Consider the following 14,106-nt stretch of genomic DNA (forward strand, 5'->3'; position numbering starts at 1 on the left):
TGTGATTTTTAAGGATAGGCAAAAAGTGGGTTGTTTGGCCCTGGTAAATATCCAACCACTTGAGAATTTGATTTTTTCTACTCCTTGAAAATTTTGGATCGATAGGTTCATTTGCATTCTCAACATGTTTCTGGCATGCATATCCACCACACTTAATGCATGTTGGGATTAGTTAGAGGTCCCTTTCCTATAAAATCCCACCGAGCTTATTATTAGGGGTTGTACTAAGGGAATTTCCCAAGCAAGGATAACAAAACCTTGGAGTCCATTTTTAGTGTGTGAAATAATTTTCAAATTTTTTTTGCATACATGAACTCTAAAATTTTCATTTTGTTATGCCTTATATTTTTTTTGTTTAGGAGAAAAAATGGGAGAGAGAAAACTCAAGTTTGGATCTGAAAACAAATTTGAACATCCAAAATGGAAATGCACAAATGCTGAGAGAGGTAGTACCAAAAAGTATCTGTGATTTTCAAGTATAGGCAAAAAGTGGGTTGTTTGGCCTTGTAAATATCCAACCACTTGAGAATTTGATTTTTTCTACTCTTTGAAAATTTTGGATCATTAGGTCCACTTGCATCCTCAACATGTTTCTGGCATGCATATCCACCACACTTAATGCAGGTTGGGATCAGTTAGAGGTCCCTTTCCTATAAAATCTCTACAGGCTTATTATTAGGGGTTGTACTAGAGGAATTTCCCAAGCATGGATAAAAAAACCTTGGAGTCCATTTTTAGTATGTGAAATAATTTTCAATTTTTTTTTTTCATTCTTGAACTCTAAAACTTTCATTTTGTTATGCCTTATATCTTTTTTGTTTACTCCAAAAAATGGGAGAGAGAAAACTCAAGTTGGGATCTAAAAACAAATTTGAACATCCAAAATGGAAATGCACAAATGCTGAGAGAGGTAGTTCAGAAAAGTATCTGTGATTTTTAAGGATAGGCAAAAAGGGAGTTGTTTGGCCTTGTAAATATGCAACCACTTGAGAATTTGATTTTTTCTACTCCTTGAAATTTTTGGATCATTAGGTCAACTTGCATCCTCAACATGATTCTGGCATGCATATCTACCACACTTAAAGCATGTTGGGATCAGTTAGAGGTCCCTTTCCTATAAAATTCCACCAAGCGTATTATTAGGGGTTGTACTAGTGGAATTTCCCAAACATGGATAACAAAACCTTGGAGTCCATTTTTAGCGAGTGAAATAATTTTCAAATTTTTTTTGCATACATGAACTCTCAAATTTTTATTTTTTTATGCCTTATATATCTGTTTTGTTTAGGAGACAAAAAGGGTGAGCGAAAACTCAAGTTTGGATCTGAAAACAAATTTGATCATCCAAAATGGAAATGCACAAATGCTGAGAGAGTTAGTTCCAAAAAGTATCTGTGATTTTGAAGGATAGGCAAAAAGTGGGTTGTTTGGCTCTGGTAAATATCCAACCACTTGAGAATTTGATTTTTTCTACTCCTTGAAAATTTTGGATCATTAGGTCCACTTGCATTCTCAACATGTTTCTGGCATGCATATCCACCACACTTAATGCATGTTGGGATTAGTTAGAGGTCCCTTTCCTATAAAATCCCACCAAGCTTATTATTAGGGGTTGTACTTGTGGAATTACCTAAACATGGAGAACAAAACCATGGAGTCCATTTTTAGTGCGTGAAATAATTTTCAAATTTTTTTTGCATACATGAACTCTAAAATTTTCTTTTTGTTATGGCTTATATCTTTTTTGTTTAGGAGAAAAAATGGGAAAGTGAAATCTCTAAGTTTGGTTCTGAAAACAAATTTGAACATCCAAAATGGAAATGCACAAATGCTGAGAGAGATAGTTCCAAAAAGTATCCGCGATTTTTAAGGATAGGCAAAAAGTGGGTTTTTTGGCTCTAGTAAATATCCAACCACTTGAGAATTTGATTTTTCCTACTCCTGGAAATTTTTCGATCATTAGCGCCACTTGCATCCTCAACATGTTTCTGGCATGCATATCCACCACACCTAATGCATGTTGGGATCAGTTAGAGGTCCCTTTCCCATAAAAAAACACCAAGCTTATTATTAGGGGTTGTACTAGGGGAATTTCCCAAGCATGGATAACAAACCTTGGAGTCCATTTTTAGTGTGTGAAATAATTATTAAATTTTTTTTGCATACAAGAACTCTAAAATTTTCATTTAGTTATGCCTTATGTCTTTTTTGTTTAGGAGAAAAAAAAGGAGAGTGAAAACTCAAGTTTGGATTTGAAAACAAATTTGAACATCCAAAATGGAAATGCACAAATGCTGAGAGAGATAGTTCCAAAAAGAATCTGTCATTCTTCAGGATAGGCAAAAAGTGGGTTGTTTTGCCTTGTGAATATCCAACCACTTGAGAATTTGATTTTTTCTACTCCTTAAAAATTTTGGGATCATTAGGTCCACTTGCATCCTCAACATGTTTCTGCCATGCATATCCACCACACTTAAAGCATGTTGGGATCAGTTAGAGGTCCCTTTCCTTTAAAATTCCACCAAGCTTATTATTAGGGGTTGTACTTGTGGAATTCCCCAAACATGGATAACAAAACCTTGGAGTCCATTTTTAGTGCGTGAAATAATTTTCAAATTTTTTTTACATACATGAACTCTAAAATTTTCATTTTGTTATGCCTTATATCTTTTTTGTTTAGGAGAAAAAAAGGGAGAGTGAAAACTCAAGTTTGGATCTGAAAACAAATTTGAACATCCAAAATGGAAATACACAAATGCTGAGAGAGATAGTTCCAAAAAGTATCAGTGATTTTTAAGGATAGGCAAAAAGTGGGTTGTTTGGCCCTGGTAAATATCCAACCACTTGAGAATTTGATTTTTTCTACTCCTTGAAAATTTTGGATCGATAGGTTCATTTGCATTCTCAACATGTTTCTGGCATGCATATCCACCACACTTAATGCATGTTGGGATTAGTTAGAGGTCCCTTTCCTATAAAATCCCACCGAGCTTATTATTAGGGGTTGTACTAAGGGAATTTCCCAAGCAAGGATAACAAAACCTTGGAGTCCATTTTTAGTGTGTGAAATAATTTTCAAATTTTTTTTGCATACATGAACTCTAAAATTTTCATTTTGTTATGCCTTATATTTTTTTTGTTTAGGAGAAAAAATGGGAGAGAGAAAACTCAAGTTTGGATCTGAAAACAAATTTGAACATCCAAAATGGAAATGCACAAATGCTGAGAGAGGTAGTACCAAAAAGTATCTGTGATTTTCAAGTATAGGCAAAAAGTGGGTTGTTTGGCCTTGTAAATATCCAACCACTTGAGAATTTGATTTTTTCTACTCTTTGAAAATTTTGGATCATTAGGTCCACTTGCATCCTCAACATGTTTCTGGCATGCATATCCACCACACTTAATGCAGGTTGGGATCAGTTAGAGGTCCCTTTCCTATAAAATCTCTACAGGCTTATTATTAGGGGTTGTACTAGAGGAATTTCCCAAGCATGGATAAAAAAACCTTGGAGTCCATTTTTAGTATGTGAAATAATTTTCAATTTTTTTTTTTTCATTCTTGAACTCTAAAACTTTCATTTTGTTATGCCTTATATCTTTTTTGTTTACTCCAAAAAATGGGAGAGAGAAAACTCAAGTTGGGATCTAAAAACAAATTTGAACATCCAAAATGGAAATGCACAAATGCTGAGAGAGGTAGTTCAGAAAAGTATCTGTGATTTTTAAGGATAGGCAAAAAGGGAGTTGTTTGGCCTTGTAAATATGCAACCACTTGAGAATTTGATTTTTTCTACTCCTTGAAATTTTTGGATCATTAGGTCAACTTGCATCCTCAACATGATTCTGGCATGCATATCTACCACACTTAAAGCATGTTGGGATCAGTTAGAGGTCCCTTTCCTATAAAATTCCACCAAGCGTATTATTAGGGGTTGTACTAGTGGAATTTCCCAAACATGGATAACAAAACCTTGGAGTCCATTTTTAGCGAGTGAAATAATTTTCAAATTTTTTTTGCATACATGAACTCTCAAATTTTTATTTTTTTATGCCTTATATATCTGTTTTGTTTAGGAGACAAAAAGGGTGAGCGAAAACTCAAGTTTGGATCTGAAAACAAATTTGATCATCCAAAATGGAAATGCACAAATGCTGAGAGAGTTAGTTCCAAAAAGTATCTGTGATTTTGAAGGATAGGCAAAAAGTGGGTTGTTTGGCTCTGGTAAATATCCAACCACTTGAGAATTTGATTTTTTCTACTCCTTGAAAATTTTGGATCATTAGGTCCACTTGCATTCTCAACATGTTTCTGGCATGCATATCCACCACACTTAATGCATGTTGGGATTAGTTAGAGGTCCCTTTCCTATAAAATCCCACCAAGCTTATTATTAGGGGTTGTACTTGTGGAATTACCTAAACATGGAGAACAAAACCATGGAGTCCATTTTTAGTGCGTGAAATAATTTTCAAATTTTTTTTGCATACATGAACTCTAAAATTTTCTTTTTGTTATGGCTTATATCTTTTTTGTTTAGGAGAAAAAATGGGAAAGTGAAATCTCTAAGTTTGGTTCTGAAAACAAATTTGAACATCCAAAATGGAAATGCACAAATGCTGAGAGAGATAGTTCCAAAAAGTATCCGCGATTTTTAAGGATAGGCAAAAAGTGGGTTTTTTGGCTCTAGTAAATATCCAACCACTTGAGAATTTGATTTTTCCTACTCCTGGAAATTTTTCGATCATTAGCGCCACTTGCATCCTCAACATGTTTCTGGCATGCATATCCACCACACCTAATGCATGTTGGGATCAGTTAGAGGTCCCTTTCCCATAAAAAAACACCAAGCTTATTATTAGGGGTTGTACTAGGGGAATTTCCCAAGCATGGATAACAAACCTTGGAGTCCATTTTTAGTGTGTGAAATAATTATTAAATTTTTTTTGCATACAAGAACTCTAAAATTTTCATTTAGTTATGCCTTATGTCTTTTTTGTTTAGGAGAAAAAAAAGGAGAGTGAAAACTCAAGTTTGGATTTGAAAACAAATTTGAACATCCAAAATGGAAATGCACAAATGCTGAGAGAGATAGTTCCAAAAAGAATCTGTCATTCTTCAGGATAGGCAAAAAGTGGGTTGTTTTGCCTTGTGAATATCCAACCACTTGAGAATTTGATTTTTTCTACTCCTTAAAAATTTTGGGATCATTAGGTCCACTTGCATCCTCAACATGTTTCTGCCATGCATATCCACCACACTTAAAGCATGTTGGGATCAGTTAGAGGTCCCTTTCCTTTAAAATTCCACCAAGCTTATTATTAGGGGTTGTACTTGTGGAATTCCCCAAACATGGATAACAAAACCTTGGAGTCCATTTTTAGTGCGTGAAATAATTTTCAAATTTTTTTTACATACATGAACTCTAAAATTTTCATTTTGTTATGCCTTATATCTTTTTTGTTTAGGAGAAAAAAAGGGAGAGTGAAAACTCAAGTTTGGATCTGAAAACAAATTTGAACATCCAAAATGGAAATACACAAATGCTGAGAGAGATAGTTCCAAAAAGTATCTGTGATTTTTAAGGATAGGCAAAAAGTGGGTTGTTTGGCCCTGGTAAATATCCAACCACTTGAGAATTTGATTTTTTCTACTCCTTGAAAATTTTGGATCGATAGGTTCATTTGCATTCTCAACATGTTTCTGGCATGCATATCCACCACACTTAATGCATGTTGGGATTAGTTAGAGGTCCCTTTCCTATAAAATCCCACCGAGCTTATTATTAGGGGTTGTACTAAGGGAATTTCCCAAGCAAGGATAACAAAACCTTGGAGTCCATTTTTAGTGTGTGAAATAATTTTCAAATTTTTTTTGCATACATGAACTCTAAAATTTTCATTTTGTTATGCCTTATATTTTTTTTGTTTAGGAGAAAAAATGGGAGAGAGAAAACTCAAGTTTGGATCTGAAAACAAATTTGAACATCCAAAATGGAAATGCACAAATGCTGAGAGAGGTAGTACCAAAAAGTATCTGTGATTTTCAAGTATAGGCAAAAAGTGGGTTGTTTGGCCTTGTAAATATCCAACCACTTGAGAATTTGATTTTTTCTACTCTTTGAAAATTTTGGATCATTAGGTCCACTTGCATCCTCAACATGTTTCTGGCATGCATATCCACCACACTTAATGCAGGTTGGGATCAGTTAGAGGTCCCTTTCCTATAAAATCTCTACAGGCTTATTATTAGGGGTTGTACTAGAGGAATTTCCCAAGCATGGATAAAAAAACCTTGGAGTCCATTTTTAGTATGTGAAATAATTTTCAATTTTTTTTTTTCATTCTTGAACTCTAAAACTTTCATTTTGTTATGCCTTATATCTTTTTTGTTTACTCCAAAAAATGGGAGAGAGAAAACTCAAGTTGGGATCTAAAAACAAATTTGAACATCCAAAATGGAAATGCACAAATGCTGAGAGAGGTAGTTCAGAAAAGTATCTGTGATTTTTAAGGATAGGCAAAAAGGGAGTTGTTTGGCCTTGTAAATATGCAACCACTTGAGAATTTGATTTTTTCTACTCCTTGAAATTTTTGGATCATTAGGTCAACTTGCATCCTCAACATGATTCTGGCATGCATATCTACCACACTTAAAGCATGTTGGGATCAGTTAGAGGTCCCTTTCCTATAAAATTCCACCAAGCGTATTATTAGGGGTTGTACTAGTGGAATTTCCCAAACATGGATAACAAAACCTTGGAGTCCATTTTTAGCGAGTGAAATAATTTTCAAATTTTTTTTGCATACATGAACTCTCAAATTTTTATTTTTTTATGCCTTATATATCTGTTTTGTTTAGGAGACAAAAAGGGTGAGCGAAAACTCAAGTTTGGATCTGAAAACAAATTTGATCATCCAAAATGGAAATGCACAAATGCTGAGAGAGTTAGTTCCAAAAAGTATCTGTGATTTTGAAGGATAGGCAAAAAGTGGGTTGTTTGGCTCTGGTAAATATCCAACCACTTGAGAATTTGATTTTTTCTACTCCTTGAAAATTTTGGATCATTAGGTCCACTTGCATTCTCAACATGTTTCTGGCATGCATATCCACCACACTTAATGCATGTTGGGATTAGTTAGAGGTCCCTTTCCTATAAAATCCCACCAAGCTTATTATTAGGGGTTGTACTTGTGGAATTACCTAAACATGGAGAACAAAACCATGGAGTCCATTTTTAGTGCGTGAAATAATTTTCAAATTTTTTTTGCATACATGAACTCTAAAATTTTCTTTTTGTTATGGCTTATATCTTTTTTGTTTAGGAGAAAAAATGGGAAAGTGAAATCTCTAAGTTTGGTTCTGAAAACAAATTTGAACATCCAAAATGGAAATGCACAAATGCTGAGAGAGATAGTTCCAAAAAGTATCCGCGATTTTTAAGGATAGGCAAAAAGTGGGTTTTTTGGCTCTAGTAAATATCCAACCACTTGAGAATTTGATTTTTCCTACTCCTGGAAATTTTTCGATCATTAGCGCCACTTGCATCCTCAACATGTTTCTGGCATGCATATCCACCACACCTAATGCATGTTGGGATCAGTTAGAGGTCCCTTTCCCATAAAAAAACACCAAGCTTATTATTAGGGGTTGTACTAGGGGAATTTCCCAAGCATGGATAACAAACCTTGGAGTCCATTTTTAGTGTGTGAAATAATTATTAAATTTTTTTTGCATACAAGAACTCTAAAATTTTCATTTAGTTATGCCTTATGTCTTTTTTGTTTAGGAGAAAAAAAAGGAGAGTGAAAACTCAAGTTTGGATTTGAAAACAAATTTGAACATCCAAAATGGAAATGCACAAATGCTGAGAGAGATAGTTCCAAAAAGAATCTGTCATTCTTCAGGATAGGCAAAAAGTGGGTTGTTTTGCCTTGTGAATATCCAACCACTTGAGAATTTGATTTTTTCTACTCCTTAAAAATTTTGGGATCATTACGTCCACTTGCATCCTCAACATGTTTCTGCCATGCATATCCACCACACTTAAAGCATGTTGGGATCAGTTAGAGGTCCCTTTCCTTTAAAATTCCACCAAGCTTATTATTAGGGGTTGTACTTGTGGAATTCCCCAAACATGGATAACAAAACCTTGGAGTCCATTTTTAGTGCGTGAAATAATTTTCAAATTTTTTTTACATACATGAACTCTAAAATTTTCATTTTGTTATGCCTTATATCTTTTTTGTTTAGGAGAAAAAAAGGGAGAGTGAAAACTCAAGTTTGGATCTGAAAACAAATTTGAACATCCAAAATGGAAATACACAAATGCTGAGAGAGATAGTTCCAAAAAGTATCTGTGATTTTTAAGGATAGGCAAAAAGTGGGTTGTTTGGCCCTGGTAAATATCCAACCACTTGAGAATTTGATTTTTTCTACTCCTTGAAAATTTTGGATCGATAGGTTCATTTGCATTCTCAACATGTTTCTGGCATGCATATCCACCACACTTAATGCATGTTGGGATTAGTTAGAGGTCCCTTTCCTATAAAATCCCACCGAGCTTATTATTAGGGGTTGTACTAAGGGAATTTCCCAAGCAAGGATAACAAAACCTTGGAGTCCATTTTTAGTGTGTGAAATAATTTTCAAATTTTTTTTGCATACATGAACTCTAAAATTTTCATTTTGTTATGCCTTATATTTTTTTTGTTTAGGAGAAAAAATGGGAGAGAGAAAACTCAAGTTTGGATCTGAAAACAAATTTGAACATCCAAAATGGAAATGCACAAATGCTGAGAGAGGTAGTACCAAAAAGTATCTGTGATTTTCAAGTATAGGCAAAAAGTGGGTTGTTTGGCCTTGTAAATATCCAACCACTTGAGAATTTGATTTTTTCTACTCTTTGAAAATTTTGGATCATTAGGTCCACTTGCATCCTCAACATGTTTCTGGCATGCATATCCACCACACTTAATGCAGGTTGGGATCAGTTAGAGGTCCCTTTCCTATAAAATCTCTACAGGCTTATTATTAGGGGTTGTACTAGAGGAATTTCCCAAGCATGGATAAAAAAACCTTGGAGTCCATTTTTAGTATGTGAAATAATTTTCAATTTTTTTTTTTCATTCTTGAACTCTAAAACTTTCATTTTGTTATGCCTTATATCTTTTTTGTTTACTCCAAAAAATGGGAGAGAGAAAACTCAAGTTGGGATCTAAAAACAAATTTGAACATCCAAAATGGAAATGCACAAATGCTGAGAGAGGTAGTTCAGAAAAGTATCTGTGATTTTTAAGGATAGGCAAAAAGGGAGTTGTTTGGCCTTGTAAATATGCAACCACTTGAGAATTTGATTTTTTCTACTCCTTGAAATTTTTGGATCATTAGGTCAACTTGCATCCTCAACATGATTCTGGCATGCATATCTACCACACTTAAAGCATGTTGGGATCAGTTAGAGGTCCCTTTCCTATAAAATTCCACCAAGCGTATTATTAGGGGTTGTACTAGTGGAATTTCCCAAACATGGATAACAAAACCTTGGAGTCCATTTTTAGCGAGTGAAATAATTTTCAAATTTTTTTTGCATACATGAACTCTCAAATTTTTATTTTTTTATGCCTTATATATCTGTTTTGTTTAGGAGACAAAAAGGGTGAGCGAAAACTCAAGTTTGGATCTGAAAACAAATTTGATCATCCAAAATGGAAATGCACAAATGCTGAGAGAGTTAGTTCCAAAAAGTATCTGTGATTTTGAAGGATAGGCAAAAAGTGGGTTGTTTGGCTCTGGTAAATATCCAACCACTTGAGAATTTGATTTTTTCTACTCCTTGAAAATTTTGGATCATTAGGTCCACTTGCATTCTCAACATGTTTCTGGCATGCATATCCACCACACTTAATGCATGTTGGGATTAGTTAGAGGTCCCTTTCCTATAAAATCCCACCAAGCTTATTATTAGGGGTTGTACTTGTGGAATTACCTAAACATGGAGAACAAAACCATGGAGTCCATTTTTAGTGCGTGAAATAATTTTCAAATTTTTTTTGCATACATGAACTCTAAAATTTTCTTTTTGTTATGGCTTATATCTTTTTTGTTTAGGAGAAAAAATGGGAAAGTGAAATCTCTAAGTTTGGTTCTGAAAACAAATTTGAACATCCAAAATGGAAATGCACAAATGCTGAGAGAGATAGTTCCAAAAAGTATCCGCGATTTTTAAGGATAGGCAAAAAGTGGGTTTTTTGGCTCTAGTAAATATCCAACCACTTGAGAATTTGATTTTTCCTACTCCTGGAAATTTTTCGATCATTAGCGCCACTTGCATCCTCAACATGTTTCTGGCATGCATATCCACCACACCTAATGCATGTTGGGATCAGTTAGAGGTCCCTTTCCCATAAAAAAACACCAAGCTTATTATTAGGGGTTGTACTAGGGGAATTTCCCAAGCATGGATAACAAACCTTGGAGTCCATTTTTAGTGTGTGAAATAATTATTAAATTTTTTTTGCATACAAGAACTCTAAAATTTTCATTTAGTTATGCCTTATGTCTTTTTTGTTTAGGAGAAAAAAAAGGAGAGTGAAAACTCAAGTTTGGATTTGAAAACAAATTTGAACATCCAAAATGGAAATGCACAAATGCTGAGAGAGATAGTTCCAAAAAGAATCTGTCATTCTTCAGGATAGGCAAAAAGTGGGTTGTTTTGCCTTGTGAATATCCAACCACTTGAGAATTTGATTTTTTCTACTCCTTAAAAATTTTGGGATCATTAGGTCCACTTGCATCCTCAACATGTTTCTGCCATGCATATCCACCACACTTAAAGCATGTTGGGATCAGTTAGAGGTCCCTTTCCTTTAAAATTCCACCAAGCTTATTATTAGGGGTTGTACTTGTGGAATTCCCCAAACATGGATAACAAAACCTTGGAGTCCATTTTTAGTGCGTGAAATAATTTTCAAATTTTTTTTACATACATGAACTCTAAAATTTTCATTTTGTTATGCCTTATATCTTTTTTGTTTAGGAGAAAAAAAGGGAGAGTGAAAACTCAAGTTTGGATCTGAAAACAAATTTGAACATCCAAAATGGAAATACACAAATGCTGAGAGAGATAGTTCCAAAAAGTATCTGTGATTTTTAAGGATAGGCAAAAAGTGGGTTGTTTGGCCCTGGTAAATATCCAACCACTTGAGAATTTGATTTTTTCTACTCCTTGAAAATTTTGGATCGATAGGTTCATTTGCATTCTCAACATGTTTCTGGCATGCATATCCACCACACTTAATGCATGTTGGGATTAGTTAGAGGTCCCTTTCCTATAAAATCCCACCGAGCTTATTATTAGGGGTTGTACTAAGGGAATTTCCCAAGCAAGGATAACAAAACCTTGGAGTCCATTTTTAGTGTGTGAAATAATTTTCAAATTTTTTTTGCATACATGAACTCTAAAATTTTCATTTTGTTATGCCTTATATTTTTTTTGTTTAGGAGAAAAAATGGGAGAGAGAAAACTCAAGTTTGGATCTGAAAACAAATTTGAACATCCAAAATGGAAATGCACAAATGCTGAGAGAGGTAGTACCAAAAAGTATCTGTGATTTTCAAGTATAGGCAAAAAGTGGGTTGTTTGGCCTTGTAAATATCCAACCACTTGAGAATTTGATTTTTTCTACTCTTTGAAAATTTTGGATCATTAGGTCCACTTGCATCCTCAACATGTTTCTGGCATGCCTATCCACCACACTTAATGCAGGTTGGGATCAGTTAGAGGTCCCTTTCCTATAAAATCTCTACAGGCTTATTATTAGGGGTTGTACTAGAGGAATTTCCCAAACATGGATAAAAAAACCTTGGAGTCCATTTTTAGTATGTGAAATAATTTTCAATTTTTTTTTTTCATTCTTGAACTCTAAAACTTTCATTTTGTTATGCCTTATATCTTTTTTGTTTACTCCAAAAAATGGGAGAGAGAAAACTCAAGTTGGGATCTAAAAACAAATTTGAACATCCAAAATGGAAATGCACAAATGCTGAGAGAGGTAGTTCAGAAAAGTATCTGTGATTTTTAAGGATAGGCAAAAAGGGAGTTGTTTGGCCTTGTAAATATGCAACCACTTGAGAATTTGATTTTTTCTACTCCTTGAAATTTTTGGATCATTAGGTCAACTTGCATCCTCAACATGATTCTGGCATGCATATCTACCACACTTAAAGCATGTTGGGATCAGTTAGAGGTCCCTTTCCTATAAAATTCCACCAAGCGTATTATTAGGGGTTGTACTAGTGGAATTTCCCAAACATGGATAACAAAACCTTGGAGTCCATTTTTAGCGAGTGAAATAATTTTCAAATTTTTTTTGCATACATGAACTCTCAAATTTTTATTTTTTTATGCCTTATATATCTGTTTTGTTTAGGAGACAAAAAGGGTGAGCGAAAACTCAAGTTTGGATCTGAAAACAAATTTGATCATCCAAAATGGAAATGCACAAATGCTGAGAGAGTTAGTTCCAAAAAGTATCTGTGATTTTGAAGGATAGGCAAAAAGTGGGTTGTTTGGCTCTGGTAAATATCCAACCACTTGAGAATTTGATTTTTTCTACTCCTTGAAAATTTTGGATCATTAGGTCCACTTGCATTCTCAACATGTTTCTGGCATGCATATCCACCACACTTAATGCATGTTGGGATTAGTTAGAGGTCCCTTTCCTATAAAATCCCACCAAGCTTATTATTAGGGGTTGTACTTGTGGAATTACCTAAACATGGAGAACAAAACCATGGAGTCCATTTTTAGTGCGTGAAATAATTTTCAAATTTTTTTTGCATACATGAACTCTAAAATTTTCTTTTTGTTATGGCTTATATCTTTTTTGTTTAGGAGAAAAAATGGGAAAGTGAAATCTCTAAGTTTGGTTCTGAAAACAAATTTGAACATCCAAAATGGAAATGCACAAATGCTGAGAGAGATAGTTCCAAAAAGTATCCGTGATTTTTAAGGATAGGCAAAAAGTGGGTTTTTTGGCTCTAGTAAATATCCAACCACTTGAGAATTTGATTTTTCCTACTCCTGGAAATTTTTCGATCATTAGCGCCACTTGCATCCTCAACATGTTTCTGGCATGCATATCCACCACACCTAATGCATGTTGGGATCAGTTAGAGGTCCCTTTCCCATAAAAAAACACCAAGCTTATTATTAGGGGTTGTACTAGGGGAATTTCCCAAGCATGGATAACAAACCTTGGAGTCCATTTTTAGTGTGTGAAATAATTATTAAATTTTTTTTGCATACAAGAACTCTAAAATTTTCATTTAGTTATGCCTTATGTCTTTTTTGTTTAGGAGAAAAAAAAGGAGAGTGAAAACTCAAGTTTGGATTTGAAAACAAATTTGAACATCCAAAATGGAAATGCACAAATGCTGAGAGAGATAGTTCCAAAAAGAATCTGTCATTCTTCAGGATAGGCAAAAAGTGGGTTGTTTTGCCTTGTGAATATCCAACCACTTGAGAATTTGATTTTTTCTACTCCTTAAAAATTTTGGGATCATTAGGTCCACTTGCATCCTCAACATGTTTCTGCCATGCATATCCACCACACTTAAAGCATGTTGGGATCAGTTAGAGGTCCCTTTCCTTTAAAATTCCACCAAGCTTATTATTAGGGGTTGTACTTGTGGAATTCCCCAAACATGGATAACAAAACCTTGGAGTCCATTTTTAGTGCGTGAAATAATTTTCAAATTTTTTTTACATACATGAACTCTAAAATTTTCATTTTGTTATGCCTTATATCTTTTTTGTTTAGGAGAAAAAAAGGGAGAGTGAAAACTCAAGTTTGGATCTGAAAACAAATTTGAACATCCAAAATGGAAATACACAAATGCTGAGAGAGATAGTTCCAAAAAGTATCTGTGATTTTTAAGGATAGGCAAAAAGTGGGTTGTTTGGCCCTGGTAAATATCCAACCACTTGAGAATTTGATTTTTTCTACTCCTTGAAAATTTTGGATCGATAGGTTCATTTGCATTCTCAACATGTTTCTGGCATGCATATCCACCACACTTAATGCATGTTGGGATTAGTTAGAGGT

This window comes from Aristolochia californica, unplaced genomic scaffold (genome assembly GCF_029961685.1).
Source record: "Aristolochia californica isolate CCGP_79_NKW_82.1479 unplaced genomic scaffold, dmAriCali1.0.hap1 SCAF_4, whole genome shotgun sequence".
Classification (NCBI taxonomy): Eukaryota; Viridiplantae; Streptophyta; class Magnoliopsida; order Piperales; family Aristolochiaceae; genus Aristolochia; species Aristolochia californica.